This window comes from Pan paniscus, chromosome 18, assembly GCF_029289425.2.
Source record: "Pan paniscus chromosome 18, NHGRI_mPanPan1-v2.0_pri, whole genome shotgun sequence".
NCBI lineage: Eukaryota > Metazoa > Chordata > Mammalia > Primates > Hominidae > Pan > Pan paniscus.
In genome coordinates, this window is record NC_073267.2 from 89,413,588 (window position 1) to 89,433,939 (window position 20,352).

General features: G+C 37.0%; 1 long non-coding RNA gene across 1 annotated transcript in view; it reads right to left on the minus strand.

Moving 5' to 3' along the window:
- The window catches only part of LOC103786505 (uncharacterized), a 167,894-nt gene that overhangs the window by 68,596 nt on the left and 78,946 nt on the right, over nucleotides 1–20,352 (minus strand). Inside the window, exon 4 of the long non-coding RNA XR_010110378.1 lies at nucleotides 16,225–16,255. This is a non-coding gene — a long non-coding RNA (uncharacterized LOC103786505). The remainder of the gene's footprint in view (nucleotides 1–16,224; nucleotides 16,256–20,352) is intronic.

Genomic DNA, 20,352 nt, shown 5'->3' on the forward strand with positions numbered 1-20,352 from the left:
CCTTGAGTTTCAAGTTTGCTGCTGCCAAACCCGGGTCCCTCCTACCCAGAAAGGACCTCTCCCAGTTGGGATCGGTGTGGATGCCTCTTTGCCAAGAATTGCCAAGAGATTCGAATAGTTCCAGAATGTGGAATAATTGCAAATTAATTGCATTTAATTACACAAGGCTAGATCATCAAATATCTTCTAGGTAGTTTGTGCTTTCTTTTGGGTACCAATGTATAATTTAAAGCATAAATAATGCAAATTTCCCTTTTGGAAATATTAACTAGTGCAGTGTTCTACCTAATGGAGGTTATTATTTTACTGTTTGTGAAATTAAGTTTTCCTGTCTAAATTGAAGTTGTAGGTAACCAAATAATCATTCTTGCATTAGTAGAAGGTATTTTTCCCTGAGGAATATGAACAGTCAAACAATGAGTACAGCTACAAGTTCTAAAATGTTCAGCATTATATATATATTATATAACATGTATATGTTTATATGTTATATATATGTGTATATATATATAAATATGTATGTGTATATATATATATGTTTATATATATAAAGCAATACTTCTTCCTCCCACTGGAGAAGGGAACTAAACAAAATAATTGTCTAGACTTAAACCTCCTTTTCTCCAAGTCATTTTGATGTTTACTCAGTTTACAGACCAGTGCTTGAGAAGTGCCCTTCTCTATCAGGCTAGCCCAGGCTCAGTATAACTTACAAACAGTATGATTTGGGGTTTGCCAAATCCCCAAATCTATAAAGAGGATGGATCAGCTGAATAAATAGTATGGTTTAATGGAAGACTATGGGTTCTGTACCTCACTTGCCAATATTTGTTGAGGGGCCCTGGGTGGAACCCAGCATCTCCCTAAATCTCACATTATCCTTTTATAAAATTAGGGGATTGATCTACTTAATTTCTTTTTTTTTCTTTTCTTTCTTTTTTCTTTTTTTTTGAGATGGAGTCTTGCACTGTTGGCTGGATCTCGGCTCACTGCAAGCTCGGCCTTCCAGGTTTATGCCATTCTCCTGCCTCAGCCTCCAGAGTAGCTGGGACTACAGGCGCCCACCACCACACCTGGCTAATTTTTTGTATTTTTAGCAGAGAAGGGGTTTCACTGCATTAGCCAGGATGATCTCGATCTCCTGACCTCAAGTGATCCGTCCGCCTCGGCCTCCCAAAGTGCTGGGATTACAGGCGTGAGCCACCGCGCCCAGCCAATTTCTAAGGCTCCATTAGGGCTAAGGTTCATGTATCCATGGTGAAGTATAGAAGAACTCAGAATCGTTCCAAACATAATGGGCTTGGAGTAATGGAGAACTCCAAGGGCAGGAGGTAACCATTAAAGAGGAACATCATGTAGTGTGAGGAGTCAACATTTCACACTAGAAAGCCCTTGGTTCAAGTTTTGTCTCTGCCACCTACAGATTTTGTAACCCTGAGTAAGTTACTCTACCTCCCTAAACCTCCAGTTCTGTGATAAATATAAAGCCCTTGGTTCACTTTTGAGGCAGAATGAGCTCTTATTAATTGCTAAATCTAAATAAAAATTAAAAAGAAAAACTGGCACATAGCTTATCCCAGGTGTTTGTCTTCTGAGGCCATCTTCTTGGGTCTGTTTATTCTTATATCCTCTTCTTCTCACTCTTCTTTCACTTTTTCTGCTAAACCTGTTAGATTTCTGTTTTTTGTCCACAAAGCAGTGCCATGTATTTGCTAATTCTTCAAAGTAGGACTATCTAAGTCCCAAATTAGCTCTATCTTGATATTCCATGGACTTCAGAGCACGTCTCTCCTTGGAAATTAATAAGGGCACTTGTTTATTATTATTGTCTTCAATCTGGTCTCCCCACTGCTTGTACCCATACTTTCCTGTCTATTCTACACACTGTAACCAGATGGTCATATCCCTTCATAGTGCAAATTCCTTAATGGCTTCCCCACTGATTTTATTTATTGATCAAGCCAAAATTCTTAACACAGCCCTGCTTATTACAGACCTTGCTAGTTTCATCAGACTGTATCTCTGCTTTCCTCAATGTGGGGTTTTCTCATGGCATCTTAAATATTAGCACCCTCCAAATACATTTTTGTTCACATTTAAAGCCCAACTCAAAAGCTTCTTCCTCCAGGAAGCACTCCTTGATCTCTATTCTGACTCCATTCATCCAAGACAAGATCATGCCTTCTGGGTAAATGTTCACATAAGAAGCCTACGCTGTCCAATTCTTTTTATTTTTAACAATCATTACAATTAAAATTTAACAATTAGGTCCGGCACAGGCTCACACCTGTAATCCTGGCACTTTGTGAGGCTGAGGCGGACCGATTGCTTTGAGCTCAGGAGTTCGAAACCAGCCTGGGCAACATGGTAAAACCCTGTCTCTACAAAAATTAGCTGAGCGTTGGTGGCATACACCTGTAGTCCCAGCTACCTGGGAGGCTGAGGCTGGAGAATCACTTGAGCCCAAGAAGCAGAGGTTGCAGTGAGCAGAGATCATGCCACTGCACTACAATCTGGGTGACAGAGTGAGACCCTGTCTCAGAAAAAAAAAAAAAAAAAAAGAACAACTATTGGTACAACCCCTAAGTTGATGTTTATTCTCTCTTCCTCCCCATGTAAGCTTCAGGTCTAGGTTGTGACTGCCTTTTCCATTATTATATCCACACTGCACAATATAGTTAGTGCCTGCCACATAGTACTTGTTCAATAATATTTAATGAATAAATAACTGGCTCTTTGAATGACAACATACACATCTAAAATGAAGAAAGTTCATCCTGGAATTGTAAGAAGTGGAGTTAAATGCTCATAAATTATTTAAAAAGTTAGATATTTGACAGGAACAAAATGATCCTGAGATCCTGAGAGGCTCCAGGATGTACAATTGTTGAAATGTCACCTTTAAGTCATAGGTATTGATTTACAGTTTGCATTCTTAAGTACGTAGGATTCTGTACTAGCAGGGGGAAAAATCAAATTTCTGCATCTCAGTGAAGGAGAAGTCTAAGTCACATTTGGTATCATCTGTCAGAAGGTTGTGGTGTGTGTGTGTGTGTGTGTGTGTGTGTGTGTGTATTTAAGGGTTTTACATTGGCATTCTTGGTGGTAAGAAGAAAAATGACTTTAGCCATATTTTTTTTCATCAGAGATTAGTTTTGCCTGTTCAAAACTTCAGTTGAATGGGATCGTACACAGTACTGCTTCATATCTGGCTTCTTCTGTTCAGTATTTGAGGTGGATTCATGTTGTGGCATGTTTCATAGTTTATTACATGTTATTGTTGTATGGTATTCCATTGTATGTATATGTCACTAATTGTTTATTCATTTCCTTTTGATGGACATCTGAACTCTGTATAGTTATTTATTATTGTTGGTGAAGCTTCTATAAATATTCTTGTACGAGTCTTTTTATGTACATATGCTTTCATTTCTTTTGGGTGCACAATAAAAGTGGTATTGCTGGGTCCTGGTGTAGGTGTATATTTACTTTTATGATATTGCTGGACTGGTTTCCAACTGATCCTACCATTTTGCACTCCTTCCAGGTCCACAGCAACATCTGGCGCTGTCAATCTCTTTTGTTTCAGCCATCCTAGTCAGTGCATGACACTATCTCATGGTTTTATTTATATTTTCCTGATGACTAATGTTGAACACTTTTTCGTGTGCTTTTGACCATTTGAGTATTTTTAAAATTAAGTTCCGGTTTGAGTTTCCTGTTCATTAAAGAAGCTGAGTCATTTATCTTTCAGATATTGAGGTTTAAGGGTTGTTCATACATTTATATATTTTGAGTATCAGTCTTTTTTTTGAGACAGTGTCTCATTCTGTTGCCCAGGCTGGAGTGCAGTGGCGTCATCTCGGCTCACTGCAACCTCTGCCTCCTGGGGTTAAGCGATTCTCCTGCCTCAGCCTCCCGAGTAGCTGAGATTACAGGTGCCCGCCATCAGGCCCAGCTAATTTTCTTATTTTTAGGAGAGATGGAGTTTCATGATGTTGGCCAGGCTGGCCTCAAACTCCTGACCTCAGGTGATCCACATGCCTAGGCCTCCCAAAGTGCTGGAATTACAGGCGTGAGCCACTACGCCTTGCCCAGTATCAGTCTTTTGACTATTTTCTCAACATGTATGTCTTAATATGCACTTTATAATGTTGTATGTTGAAAGGTAGGTATGCTTAATTTTAATGAAGTCCATTTTTGCCATGTTATTTTTCCTTCATGATAGGTACTTTTTGTCTCCTAAGAAACTTTTGATCACTTTAATGATGTGAAAAAATTATCTGAGATTCAATATAGAAGATTTTTACTTTTATCTTTTACATTGAGGTCCATGGACCATCTGAAATTAATTTTTGTATATGGTGTGAGATATAAGTCAAGTTTCATCTATTTTATATATAGATAAATTCCTTCCCCAATAAATGGCTTTGGTCCATTGTTGAAAAATCTACTAACCATTTAAGTCTAGATCTATTTCTGAATTTTCTATTCTGTTATATTGATATGTTTTTCCAATAAGTATTTTATATTCTGTGATATTACTTATATTTTTGTGTGTTATTGAAAAATTTTTTAAAATGTTATTTTAAGATTTATTTCTGTAAACATATGGAAACATAATTTATTTTTCTATATTGACCGTATCCTGTGACCTCAGTGAATTTATTTATTCACTCTGGTAGCACTTTGTTACATTCTTTATGATTTTCTACATACAGGATGATGTCATCAGCTAATAAAGGTAGTTCTACTTCTTCCTTCCTAATATATTTGGCTTTTATTTTTCTTGTCTTATGGCACTGTCTAGGACCTCCAGTAAAACGTTGAATAAAATTTATGAGGAAAGACATCTTTACCTTATTCCTGACCTTAGGGAAAAAGTACTTAATCTTTTATTTTAAGTAGAATGTTAGCTATAGTGTTTTCCATAGATTCCTTTTATCAGATTGAGAATATTTCCTTCAACTCCTACTATGCTAAGAATTTCTGTCACTAACAGGTTTTACACATTGTTAAAGTGTGCATTCACTGTGATAATTATATAATTTTTCTCTTATATTCTGTTAATGTGGTGTATTGTATTTTCAAGTATTAAAACTACCTTACATTCTTAAAACAAATTGAACTTGATCATGATATATTATCCTCTTGGTTGCCAAAATACTGTCAAGTTCCATTTCCTGGTATTCTGTTAAAGGTTTTTGTTTTTCAACCTATGTTAATGAAGTTTTTTTTTTTTCTTGTAATGTCTGTCTGGTTTTGCTATCAGGGTTATGTTGTCTTCATAAAATGAGGTAAAAATTGTTCCTTCTTCCTTTGTTTTCTGAAAGAATTTATGTAGGAGTAGCATTATTTCTTCCTTGCAAGCCTAATAAAATTTACCAGGGAAGCCATTTGAACCTGATTTTTTTTTGTGATAGGTGTTTATGAATTGAAATTCTTTAATAGATGTAGAATATTTGAAACTTCTATTTCTTCTTCTATCAGTTTTAATAATTTGTGTATTTTAAGAAATAGGTTTTGGTATTGGTAGAAAGCTCTTTCAATATTCCTTTATTATCTTTTTAATGTTGGTAGTTTTTATAGTGTTTTCATTCTTTATATTGCTAGTAACTGATTACTCTTTTTTTCTTGACTAGTGGAATTAGGGGTTTATGAATTTTATTAATATTTTCAAGGAACCAATCTTTTGTTGCCTTGATTTTTATCTGTTGTTTATCCATTTTTTTTCATTTATTTCCACCCTTTCTATTATTGCCTTTTTTCTGAATAGTTTAGATATAATTTGCTATTATTTTTCTAGTTTCTTATAGTGGAAATTTAGGTCCACACTTTTAAATCTTTCTTTCATGTTACTAGAAATACCTAAAGCTATAAATTTCCTCCTATACTATGCTGCCATAAAAACAAATGAGATAATGTTTTTCGCAGCACCATAGATAGAGCTGGAGGCCATTCTGCTACGTGAACCAAAGCAGGAACAGAAACCAAACATGGCATGTTCTAACTTATAAGCCGGAGTTAAACATTGGGTACACATGGACGTAAAGATGGGAATAATAGCCACCAGCCCTACTTGAGGTTGGAGAGTGGGAGGTGGGTGAGGATCAAACAACTACGCTTGTTTGGGTCCTACGCTTATTACCTGAGTGACAAATCATGTGTACACAAAACCCCTGCGACAGACAGTTTATCTATAGAACAAACCTGCACATGTATACGTGAAACTAAAATAAAAGTTAAAAAAATTTATTTATACCACTACTTTAGGCCAGGTGCGGTGGCTCATGCCTGTAATCCCAGCACTTTCAGAGGCCAAGGCGGGAGGATCACATGAGGTCAGGAATTCAAGACCAACCTGGACAACATGGTGAAACCCTCACTCTACTAAAAATACAAAAATTAGCCAGGTGTGGTGTGTGTGCCTGTAATCCCACCTACTCAGGAAGCTGACGCAGGAGAATCACTTGAACCTGGGAGATGGAGGCTGGAGTGAGCCAAGATGGAGCCACTGCACTCCAGTCAATGTGACAAGAGCGAGACTCCATCTCAAAACAAACAAACAGTCAAACAAAAAACACTGCTTTAGTTGCATCCCACAAATTTTGATGGGTTGTGATCTCTTTTTGTTCAGTTCTAATTATTTTCTGATTTCCCTTATGTTTCTTTTTTGACCTATGCATTATTTTCAAGAGTGTTGTTTGATTTCAAAATATTTGTGGATTTTCCAGATTTTTTGGTAATTGACTTCTAGTTTAATTCCTTTGGCCACAGAAATACTCTGTAAGATTTTAATTACGAAAAATTCATTGAGACTTGTTTCGTGCCCCAACACACATACCTTGTATTAGAACTATTCCACGCCTACTTGGAAATAATATATATTTTGAAGTTGTTGGATACAGTGTTCTATAAATACTAAGTCAGTTTCACTGATAGGCTAAACTGATTTTTCTGTCTACATGCCTTTATTAATCTTCATCTATAATCGTGAATTTGTTCATTTCTCACTCAGTGCTGTCATTTTTGCTTCAAGTATTCTGAAGCTCTGTCATTAGGGGCACACAGATTTAGGATTGTTATGTCTTCTTAGTAAACTGACCTATCGATTGACATAAAATACCTTTCTTCACGTTTGGAAAAATTTCTTGTCCTAGCATCTACTTAGTCTCACATCAATATAGCCACTCCAGCTTTCTTACAATTCCTAGCTGTAGGGCATATTATTTTTATTATTTTATACTTAACTTGCTTATGTAATTATATATAAAATGTATCTTTAGTGAAAAAACATATAGTTGTGTCTTTCTTTTCCATCTAGTCTGTTAAATTCTATTTTTCATTTGGAGTGCTGAACTCATTTACATTCTATGTAAAATTGGTATGCTTGGGTTTAAGCCTGCCACCTTATATTTGTTTCTATTTGTTTCTTTCCTTCTCTTTTCTGTCATTCTTTGGATAAAATGAGTACTTTTTTCAGATTTTTTTTTTTTAGTATTCTACCTTGTGTTCTATATTGGTTTATTATCTGCATCTCAGTGTTTTATTTATTAATTTCCATGTGTATGTATGTAGACATATGTATATACATATATGTGTATATATATTTATTGAGGCTGCTGTTCTTATATTTACAGTATACATGTATAATTTATCATTGTAAACCTTCAAATACTATTACAAAACTTGATGTAAATGTAAGAACTTTAGCACAGTTTATTTCTGTTATCCCCTTCCACTATTTGTTATTATTGTTGTATGTTTTACTTCTAAATCTATGATAATACTGAAATATATTGTTGTCAATTTTAAGCCTTAAATTACATTAAAAAATAATAAAAGTATTTTATTTATATCTACCTATAGAATTACACTGTTCATTCCTTTATTCATAACTCAGTTCCTGTCTAATGTCACTTTCCTTCAGCCTGAAACATTTTCATTAATATTCTTAGAGTGCAGGCCTTCTGATGAAAAATTATCTGACTTTGCATTTGTCTGAAATTTTTGTTGTTGTCGTTTCTTTAATCGTTAATGAGTATTTTAACTGAATATGGAATTCTAGGTTGAAATTTTTTTTTCTTTCAGCCTTTTAATGACATCATTTTATTATGTTTTAGTTTGCATTTCTTTTTACAAATACTTTGGATATTCTTATTGTTTTTCTTATATAATGTGTATTTTCGGGTTTTTTTGTTTTTTTTTGAGACCGAGTCTCGCTCTTTCGCCCAGGTTGGAGTGCAGTGGCACGATCTCGGCTCACTGCAAGCTCTACCTCCTGGGTTCACGCCATTCTCCTGCCCCGGCCTCCCTAGTGGCTGGGACTACAGGCACCCGCCACCACACCCGGCTAATTTTTGCAATTTTTAGTAGAGACGGAGTTTCACCTTGTTAGCCAGGATGGTCTCCATCTCCTGACCTCGTGATCCGCCCACCTCGGCATCCCAAAGTGCTGGGATTATAGGCGTGAGCCACTGCGCCCGGCCCATTGTTTTAACTCTTCCTCTTCTGGTGCTTTTAAAATTTTCTTTGTATCATGGATTTTAGCAATTTGATTATGATGTGTCTTGGTTAGGGTGTGTGTGTGTGTGTGTGTGTGTATGTGTGTGTGTGTGTCTTTGGCTATCCTGCTTAAAGTTTAGTGAACTTTAAAAACTTTGAAAAACTTCCATCATTATTTTTCCATATATTTTCTGCTCCAGTCTCTTCTCTCCTACTGCTGCTTTAGTCACATCTATATTAGACTGCATGATACAGTCCCACAAGTCACTGAAAATTTGTTCCATTTTGTTTCCAGCTTTGTTTCCTATTGTCCTTATGTTGGATAGTTTGTATTGTTCTATGTTAAAGTTTCTCATCATTTCTTCTGCAGTGTTTAGTCTGTTATTAAGCCATCTAGCAATTCAACTAGTGAAATTTAGATACCGTATTTTCAAATTCTAGATTTTTAGATACTGTATTTTCAAATTATAGATACTGTATTTTCAAATTATAGAATTTCTATTTGTTTCTTTTCTTATAGCCTCTATTTCTTCTCTTTCTCCTTCTCCTTCTTTTTAACAAGATCTCACTCTATCGCCCAGGCTGGAGTGCAGCGTCATGAGCTTGGCTCACAATACACTCAACCTCCTGGTTCAGATGATCCTGTTTCAGCCTCCCAAGTGTCTGGGACCACAGGTCACAGGTGCACACCACTATGCCTGGCTAATTTATTTTTTCGTAGAGATGAGGTTTCACCCTGTTGCCCAGATTGGTCTTGAACTCCTGGGCTCAAGCAATTCGTCTACCTCAGTCTCCCAAAGTGCTAGGATTACAGGTGTGAGCCATGGCGCCCGGCCTACTTCTTTCTTGAGATTCCTTATGTTTCCTCTACATTATTCTTTTCCTTTATACTTGTGAACATTGTGATTGCTAACTTTATGTGTCAATTTTTTTTGTTGTTTGTTTGTTTGTATTTTTTTGAGACGGAGTCTCACTCTGTTGCACAGGCTGGAGGTCAGTGGTGTGATCTTGGCTCACTGCAACCTCCTCCTCCCAGGTTCAAGTGATTCTCCTGCCTCAGCCTCCTGATTAGCTGGGACGACAGGTGCATGCCACCACATCTGGCTATTTTTTTTGTATTTTTATTGGAGAAAGGGTTTCACCATGTTGGCCAGGCTGGTCTTGAACTTCTGGCCTCAAGTGATCTGCCTACCTCGGCCTCCCAAAGTGCTGGGATTACAGGCATGAGCCACCATGCATGGCCATGTCAATTTGACTCAGCCAAAGAATGCCCAGTTGGCTGGTAAAACATTTTTCTACGTGTCTGTCACTGTATTTCTGGAAGATATTAGCATTTGAATCAGTCAACTGAATAAAGAAGATTGACATAATACAGTTGGGCATCGTTCAGTCTGCTGAGAGCCTGAGTAGAAAGTTGGAGGAAGGGTGAATTTGCTCTCTATTCCTGAGCTGGGACATCCATCTTCTCCTGCCCTTGGACACTGGACCTTCTGGTTCTTCATCCTTTGGACTCTGGCTGGGACACACTCTTGGTTCCCCTGGTTCTCAGGCCTTCAAGTTTGGACTGAAACTAGACCATCAGGCTTTCATGGGGTTCCAGCTTGCAGATGGCAGATTGTGGGGCTTCTCACCCTTCCTACTCACGTGAGCCAATCCATCATAATAAAACTCTACACTGTTGGTTCTGTTTCTCTGGAGAATCCTAAATACAAACATATTTATAGTGACTCTTTTAAATTCTTCTTTTGCTAATTTTATTATCTCTGTCATTTTGTTGGGGTCTGTTTCTATGGACTGAATTTTCTCCTAGATATGGACCACATATTGTTGGTTCTTCAAATGTCTAGTAATTTTTGGTTGGATATTGGATTTTATGGATACTAAATTTTGAGTGTCTGAATTTCCTAATCATTCCTAATAAAATCTTAATAAAGTGTTGAATTTTGTCCTATTAGGCAGTTAACTTACTTTCAGGTCAGTGCAATCCTTTCAACCCTTCTTTTAAACTCCATTAGAGGTCTAGAATAACCTTGACTCTAGGGAAGCCCTTGTCAAATACTGTTGTCTTGTGGCCCTTCAAGTGCATTGTATTTATCTATGTTTAAAATATTATAAATCAGAACTGAAAATTGTAAATATTTATTAAGTTATTTAAAATGGCAATTATAAACCCCATTACACATAAAAAATATGTTTTTATGAAAAGCAACTGTATCATCAAAAAATTAGTGAGATTAGTTGCAATGCAGAATCTGAAACCATATCAATAAACTTTTCATACTATGTCATGTTAAAATACATTGGTCTATCTTGAATCCAGAATAAATATCTAATGTATACATAATTTTGTAATGTCATGTTACAAAAACATCATGACCCCAAACTCTCATCTCGGTCTCCCCAGCTGAGCTAGATTGTACTGCTCTAGATCCTTCTCCCTAGTTTACATTACAAAAAAGTGTGTCCAGGTGGAAAGCCAATGGAATCCTGCACTGCTGCTTGCAACAGTGCTTGGAGATAATTATTTCATGTATTTTTTGTCTACTGTTATAGTTGCTTATAGTGGGAGGGCTTCTCCCATCTTGTCCAGAGTCAATATATTTTTTAGTAAGAGATATGGATACCTATAGAGAAGTGAGAAAACCTTTCTTCCCACCTCTACCATGGGTTCTCTTCTTTCAAAAGAACAAATCCCTAGAATGCAGTACTCTACAGTTTACAAAAAGCCTTTTGTAATTATTCTCTTATTCTGTTTGTATCACGTGGTTTCCATTTTGAGCTTTAGAGTGCAGTGGCGGGCTGAGGTCACAGAGCTAGGTCAGACCTGGAAAATGGAGTGGGGTAAGCTAGTTGTGTTTCACTGCTCAAGAATAGATCTTTCCTATGCTCTCACCAAAATAAGTTTGTAGGTCAGCCTTCTTTATAAACAGCTGAAGAGGGAAGGAAGGGCAAGGTTGACAAGAATCGATCGAGCTCTGCCCCTGAGCCAGTTGCCGTGCTGGGCCCACTGATACAGAGATCAAGAAGATAAATATGAGCAGGATCTCAGGTTGCTGGAGCACTGGTGAAATAATTTTGATTCATATAGATTTATTTACTCAATCGACACATTTGTGTTTGGACTACAGAACCGTTTCCTCATCAGTAAAATGGACATTAATAATCTCTCATTCCAGTGAGATGCTGGGGCTGGCTTGTGCTGGAATTTGAGAGCTGATTGTTAAAATTTTCAGAAAATGTTCAGGCCAATTATTAAGCACAGTCATAATTAAGGATTACATTATACAAATTTATCATTAAATCAATCACATTAAAACAAAGGTAATAAATCCTCAAGACTTAAAACTTTCTAAGTATTTTACATGTACCTATATTCTTTGGTTTATTTACATCTATTATATCTGTATAGTAGAAATATTATGTAATAGGGAGCTGCTGTGCATCTTTTCTTGCCTCCATGTTCAGTAATGCCAGGTTAGTAGCTTGAAATCAGTGCTGATGGAAATATTTACACCGTGGAAATAGGCAAATCAGGGCTTCATTGCTATTTTGATTCTCTAGACTTAAGTAAGTGTTAGAAATGATGTTAATGATGCAAATTAACCATAAAATTGTGTAGTGTCTGCAACTATTACTTTAAGAATATAATATTTCATGTCCAAAACACCAAAAGCAATGGCAACAAAAGACAAAATTGACAAATGGGATCTAATTAAACTAAAGAGCTTCTACACAGCAAAAGAAACTACCATCAGAGTGAACAGGCAACCTACAACATGGGAGAAAATTTTCGCAACCTACTCATCTGACAAAGGGCTAATATGCAGAATCTACAATGAACTCAAACAAATTTACAAGAAAAAAACAAACAACCCCATCAAAAAGTGGGCGAAGGACATGAACAGACACTTCTCAAAAGAAGACATTTATGCAGCCAAAAAACACATGAAAAAATGCTCATCATCACTGGCCATCAGAGAAATGCAAATCAAAACCACTATGAGATATCATCTCACACCAGTTAGAATGGCAATCATTAAAAGGTCAGGAAACAACAGGTGCTGGAGAGGATGTGGAGAAATGGGAACACTTTTACACTGTTGGTGGGACTGTAAACTAGTTCAACCATTGTGGAAGTCAGTGTGGCGATTCCTCAGGGATCTAGAACTAGAAATACCATTTGACCCAGCCATCCCATTACTGGGTATATACCCAAAGGACTATAAATCATGCTGCTATAAAGACACATGCACACGTATGTTTATTGCGGCATTATTCACAATAGCAAGGACTTGGAACCAACCCAAATGTCCAACAATGATAGACTGGATTAAGAAAATGTGGCACATATACACCATGGAATACTATGCAGCCATAAAAAATGATGAGTTCAAGTCCTTTGTAGGGACGTGGATGAAATTGGAAACCATCATTCTCAGTAAACTATCACAAGAACAAAAAACCAAACACCGCATATTCTCACTCATAGGTGGGAATTGAACAATGAGATCACATGGACACAGGAAGGGGAATATCACACTCTGGGGACTGTGGTGGGGAGGGGGGAGGGGGGAGGGATAGCATTGGGAGATATACCTAATGCTAGATGACGAGTTAGTGGGTGCAGCGCACCAGCATGGCACATGTATACATATGTAACTAACCTGCACAATGTGCACATGTACCCTAAAACTTAAAGTATAATTTAAAAAAAAAAGAATATAATATTTCAAATAACTACTTGAGCAAATATTATTTCAGTATTTCATCGCTATTATCTAAGCTAGCAAAGAATTCACTCATGTCATTAATAAGTAAGGGAAGTTCCAGCATTTCACATTTCACTTTCATCTTACTCACTAATGAAAACAAAATTATCAACAAATATTTATGCTGGAATTATCCTCACTTGTCTTTTGCAACCACAGTTTGGCTATAGATATAATTATTTGACCAAAAAACAACAAAATATTCCTTAAGAATCGAGGGGCTATATGGAATTTACAAAAAGGAGTATTGAATATTTCATTATTATTTGTAAGGGGGCTTTGTGTCCTTTATATCAACAACAGTTACAATAAATGTATGTATGCAAATATATGCATTTACTGTCTCCCTCCCTTCCCCCAAGAACCAGTTGTTAAACATTTACTAGCACACCGCTGCCTAACTCACATCATTGTTAAGATTAGATTAAGAGTGCCTTCAGAATGCTTATCTTTGCAGGCAGATATGCTAAACTGAGGATTACCATTAGCTAATGTTCCAGGTCTTGACTTATAGGAGAAAAGGAAAATCCTACGGAGGAGGGGCTCTGATGGCTTTGAAGAAGGCAGTGAATGGCCACATGTTCCCTGAGGACAGCACAGGCTAAAGGCTCAGTTTGAAGAAAGGCACAGAGATAGCAAGGTCAGCTTGGAAATGGTTCTCCCCCCAGGTTGGACAGAATGAAGGTGGGAGAAAAAGTAGGGAAAGTTAGACTGAAATAATTATTTCAATATCCTTAAATTCCAAATTGCAGAGTTTATACTTGCATCAGCAGGTGGTGGGGAGCCACTGAAGGTCTTTGAGCTGTGTTTTGTGACAGTTAATATGGCAGTCTGGGTAAGATGGGTTGAAGAAGAAAGAAACTGGAGTTAGGAGAAGATTGTTAGAAGAATCCAGAAGAAAACGAGCAACATGAGCCCAACTAAGTTAGTGGTCATCACAACAGAAAGGATGTTAGTAATGGAAGAAATATTTCCAGGGTAGAATGAACAGCCCTTAGAAAAATAATCATACTTATTTTTATTATTTTTATTTTTTTAATTTTTAGTGTTTTTTTTTTTTTGTAGATGTTTGAGTATGTGGGGAGGTGTCAGCGGATCAGAAAAGTATGAAATAAAGAGACTGAGGAAGAGCTCTGGAATATTTATGCCAAGCCCCCACTCCCCCACTTCTTTCATTTGCAGGATTTTGGGTTACTGGAGAAGTGTTTTGTCAAGCAAATACTCATTTATTTTAATTAATGTACATTTTATTTATGATTTACTTTTTCATTTATTTACTATTTTCTTTCTAGGGGCTTGTTAGTTTAAAAAAAAGAAATAAGTTTTTTTTTTTTTTCTTAAACTAGAAATATTTAAAGAATGCTCTCTGTTTGTCTTTCAGTGCATTCTGGCAAGGTGACTTTAGGCCATAAAGACTTGTGTGTTTGGGTCATGTCCCACCACAGGGCTTTCAGGCTTTGACTTGTTTATTTGGAATATGGAGGAGATATTGTAGAGACCATTTAATTCTCAGGAGCGATTAGAAAGCATCCAAACCCATTTTAAGGAAAAAAATTATATACTTAAAAAAAAAGATTTCTTTTTAGAGACTGTAAGTCATTAGAATATTCAAGAAATTTTAGAAGTTTGTTTATGGGCAAAAAGTCCTAAAGGGAACATTCCCATAGGCTGTACATAGACCACAGACTCAACCCCACAGATGGTAAATTGACATTGCAGCTAAGCTAGTCAAAGAGAGGACATATCTCTTCTTTTACAGGTTTACAAGATTAAGTTATTTTCAGCAATATTTTCTTGTGTGTGATTACAAAAGACATGACTTCATGTTGTCAAATAATTTAAACAATACACAGGTAGACATTATAATACAGGCATCTGAGAACAAATTATAGTGTCCAGATACCTGGGTTTCCATCTCTGCAACTTTCTTGTTCTGTGGCCCTGGGCAAACAATTTCTACAAGCTTTTTTCCTTACAGTAACATAAGAAAGGAAACAGAAATTAACTCACAGGATTGTGATCATTAAGTGAGAGGACATACGTAAACTCATGCAAGCTTTTCCAACACACCTTATTTTGTTTTGTTTTCGGCTTTTAGCAGCCTGAAGCCACGGATTTTAGTTTCTGTCTCTAGCAATAAATGGAAAAGTGGGATGGGTCAGCAGTAAAAAAAAAAAAAAAAAAAGCCAAGCTATCCAATTCCAATTTGAAAATTCACAAAATATATGAATAAACATTTCACTGAAGAGGGTGTACAGATGGCAAATAAACACATTAAAAGATATTGAACATCAATGGCCCTTAGGCAAGTAAAAATTCAAACCACAGTGAAATATCATTACACACCTATCAGAATGGCTAAGATTAAAAATAGTGACAACACCAAAAGGTAGTGAGCATGCAGAGAAACTGGATCACTGACACATTTCTGGTGGGAATGTAACGTGGCCATGCCATTCTGAAAAGCAGTCTGGCAATTTCTTATACAATTAACTATGTAATTGTCATATGACCGCACCATTATTCTCTGGGATATTTATCCCAGAAAAATGAAAATATATGTTTACACAAAAACCTAACATGTGGATATTCAAAACAACTGCATTCAAAATAGCCCCAAACCAGAAGTAACCCAGATGTTCTTCAGCAAGTGAATGGTTAAATAAACTGTGGTACATCCATAGTATGGAGTACTACTCAGCAATAAAAAGATATGAGCTATGGATACACGCAACGACTTGGATGAATCCAGATAATGATGCTAAGTGAAAACGTAGTCAATTCTGAAATAATACATACTCTACAATTCCATTGATATAGAATTCTTAAAGTGAGAAAATTATAGAAATAGAACACAGATTAATGGTTGCCAGGGGTTAGGGATGGGTCAGGGAGGAGGGTTAAAAAAAGGCACCCAAGGCATTCTTGTGGTGATGGAACTCTTCCCTACCTTGACCATGGTGCTGGATGCTGGAACCTACCTGTAAGACAAAATTGCATAAAACAAATGAGCAAAACAAGGCATATCTGAGAATCAATGAATTGTATCAATGTCGATATCCTGGTTGTGATTTGACCCTATAATTTTGCAAGATGTTACCATTGGGGAAAACGAGGTAAAGTCTACATGGAATCTCTTTGCATTATTTCTTACAACTGCTTTTGAATGTACAGTTTTCTCACAATAAAAAAGTCTTTAATTTAAAAAAGTAATATTGTAAGTTCTTAACAAAACAAAACTGAATGGGTTAACCAAGGGTTTGACTCATTTCAAATTACTGCACTATTTGTTTATTTAGGCACTCACTAGCCAAGCACTGATTGGCCAAATTCCACCTCCTTTCTTATGAATGAGTCCAGTGAGTTGCTCAGGGGCAACACAGCCTAAATGTAGGAGATAGAAATGCCATGTGAGGAAATGGGGTTAAAGGTCTGGGCCAGAGTTGTGCACTCAGCAAGTTTATTTATTAGGGACCTCTTTGTACATCCATTGGGAATGGTAATGAAGATTTAGTCTTATAGTACCTTCCTCAGGAACATCACTCTGGGTTCTGGATGGCCTTTACAAGAATAGTCAAGACTTGAGCAACTCACATCTGCTTGGGAAATTCAAGCTTATTATCTCTAACTGGGGAGGCAGTAATGACTGTCATGGAAGAAGGAGACCTCAATTTAAGCAAACAGCTGTCTTTCCTTGACTACAGAAGGGTAAACAGGGCTCAAGTTGGCCCTTAGCGAACTGATCCATGGAAACATAGCTTAAACAGATTCTCTCATTGAGCACAGTGAGGAAAACACTCCGTGGCAGTTTCTAACCATGCACAGGTAACGCACAGAGGCAAAGAAACTCTTTTTGTTTTGCTGGAGCCAGGCAAGATAAAGGGGCCCCATGCTTTAGTACCCTGCATTTTAGCCCTTTCCCAGGGGCTGCCTGTGCATTGCTGCTCTCTCTTTTTAGGAAAGCTATTTGGAGCCCTATCCTGGCAGGGTTTGTGGTTTGTCCAGAGGAATCCCCTGTATCCTGTTCTTACCCAATTATCTGCTACTCAACTGGTGGACCCTTCAGCCAATTTCCCTTGGCACTGTAGGGTGGCTTAGTATTAAAATTCCACAGATTTTTCTCCTGGTCTTTGCAGTGGGGAGGACTCGACTGCAGCACTGTAGGGCTGTGCGAGCTTGCTCACTGGCGACAGTCAGCTGTGACTTTCCATCAGCTGCATCTCATTATCCCATCAGGGCTCCCTCCTGCCTATCGATGAGAAACACTGTGTAATCACTCCCAACTGATTGCAAATCACTCTGCACTCCTGTGTGAACCTTGGCCCATGACCACATGGCTCAGCCTGCCAAATGGTCCCTGGGCTGGGTCTGTGGACCCAGCACTGCTTTCATGGAGGGGGCTCCAGGAGATTATATCACAAAGGCAATGCTTTCTTCTTGGGATGGAGTGGGAGAGAGGGGGCTGTGTTAAAGAGGGACATTGGCTAGTCACAAAGCCCAGAGAACTACAGGGTCAGATTCAGAATAGCTATCTCATGGAACTAGTTTTCAAGATGGAGAAAGGGCCCTGCCTCTTCCTTTTATGGAGTCTAGTATCAACCAGTTGTTGGTGGTATAGACTTGATTTTTTCCAATAGAAACAGTAAAGCATATTGGTTATAGAACTCAAACACTGAAGGCACACAGATTCAATTCAAGTCCTGATTCTGATAGTTACTGCCTATCTGACATTGGACCAGTTACTTAATCTGTCTGAGCCTTGGTTTTCCTATATCTGTAAAATGGGAAAAATATCAGTACCAAGCATTTAGAGATGTTTTAATGATTAAATGAGATAATAAATGCAAAATCTTTAGGACCCACTGAATGCCAATTGTTGATATTAGTAATACAATTTAAAATTGTGGAAGACACTTGTTACCTAGTAACAGATACCAGCACCCATTCTGTATCCTCTTTCTACCTAAAGTATTGGGGAAACAATAAAGACTCAAAGGCTCTTAGGGCCCCAGTTGTCTGTTGATGCTTTCAAGGGAAGAGTTGCTAGGTCTTTGGGGAAGTTCCCGTAATGAACAATCAATGCCTGGACAAAAGTCCTCTTGAGTAGTGAAGTCATTAGTGAAGACAACGGCATAGGAAAGTCATGATAATGTATGCATTATCATACAAGTCATGCAGTGTAGACAGTAAGTTGTGTGTATGGTTGGAGCAGATTCAGTGCTCAGTGTTTAAGCTATTTCTTGGGTAGATGGCTTTGTTTCTCATTTTCTATTTATCTTTATCATAACAAGGGAAAATTTTCTTTGGGGCTCTAATCTCCTGAAATGTTTGTACTTCTCCTGATAAGCCCTTTGATTTTGCCTGTTGGATGCTGCAAATCTTAGGATTGGCCATGCTTTCCTCTTTGTTTTGACTTCAGGGAAGTTCAGAGCCAGATCTCACTGAGCAAACATGGGTCACACCATGGTATATTTTGCATTTTTACCTCTTACCTGGTGCATGTTGGCTTTGCTGGTCATGGTCCAAATGTTTTTGTTTTGTGTTTGGTTGTGGTGGCGGTGGGGGAAATGCAGAATGCATGGATGCCTGTGGCTCCAGGTTTCCCCACATCATAGTACCGAGTACAAATGGCTTGACACTTAATACAAGAAAATTCCCGAAGATATCAGCCAGTCAAGAAGAAAAACTCAACTTTTCCATTTAGCAGTTCCCTCCCTGGGAATTTACTCCTCTCCCAGACCTTTATTTATTATTACTAATTTTTTTTTACCAATGTGCTTTTCATTTGGCATATTTGTGAACAGTTGGGTTTTATTCCTTTAACTGCAATTGCAATAGGTATTAGTTATAAGCTTTAAAAATATTTGTCATATTATGAAATCTTTAAAGTATATAGAAAAATGCAGACAATGATATAACTTAGCCAGTGCATTCATCACTCAACTTTGTTAAAATGTTTTTCTCTGCCATATTCACATTCATTTTTTTCCTAAATGATTCATTATTATAAAGACAGTTGAAATCCACTGAATTTCCCTCATTCCGTTTTTCTCAGTCTCTTCTCAGAAGCAACTACCCTGAATTTGCTGATTATTAATCTAATTCATAATTTTATACTTTTACTGAATATAGAAATACCCATAAACAACATAATAGTGTTGTTTTTATATTTGAAATTTTATATAACCAACAACTTCCTGTAGTCTTCTTTTTCTATGTACTATTATGTTTGGCAGATCAATTCATTTTGATAGGTATATATTTCTAGTTGATTTATTTTATCTGCTGAGGAGTATTTCACTGCATAAATATGCAATTAATGTATCTATTCTCCTATTGATGGACGTCTGCAGGGCTTTCCACTTTTGGCTATTATGAACATCCTAGGTTATAGCACTACACATTCCAGTACCTGCACATCATACATACGTACAAAGCTTTCTCCAGGGCATATTCCTGGGATTTGCTGGGTCTCAGTTATGCCTATCTTTAATTTTGCTAGATTTTGCAAAACTACTCTCCCAAATGATTTTAAAAATTTACACACTGAACAAGAAAGTATGAGAATTTGCTTTGTTCTGCATTCTTGCCAACACTTGGTATTGTTAGACTTTTCAATTCTAAACTATCTTATGTGTGTGGAATGGTATCTTAGTGTTGATTTGCTTTGTTATTAGTGAGACTGGTCATCTTTTCACTCACGCATTAGTCTTTTGGGTTTTCTGTTCTAACACTTGTCCATTCATAAATTTTGCTCATTTTATTATTGCCTTCTTTGCATTTCTTTATTAGTTGTAAGATATTCTGTATATCAGCCCTTAGATAGTGGATTGCTGATATCTTCTCTGAGGCCTTTTGGCTTTGTTTTATTTTGTTGTATGGAATTTTCAAATTTTAGTAAAGGCTAAGTTATCATTAATTCTCTTTAAAGAAATAATAATGCATTTGAGCAATGGTTGAGAACTCTGCTATTACGAGGCATAAAGATAATACTCTTCTACATATTCCACTACATTTTTGGTTCTGATTTTCACATTTAGGTCTTAATCCATTTGGAATAATTTTTTGTGCATGGAGT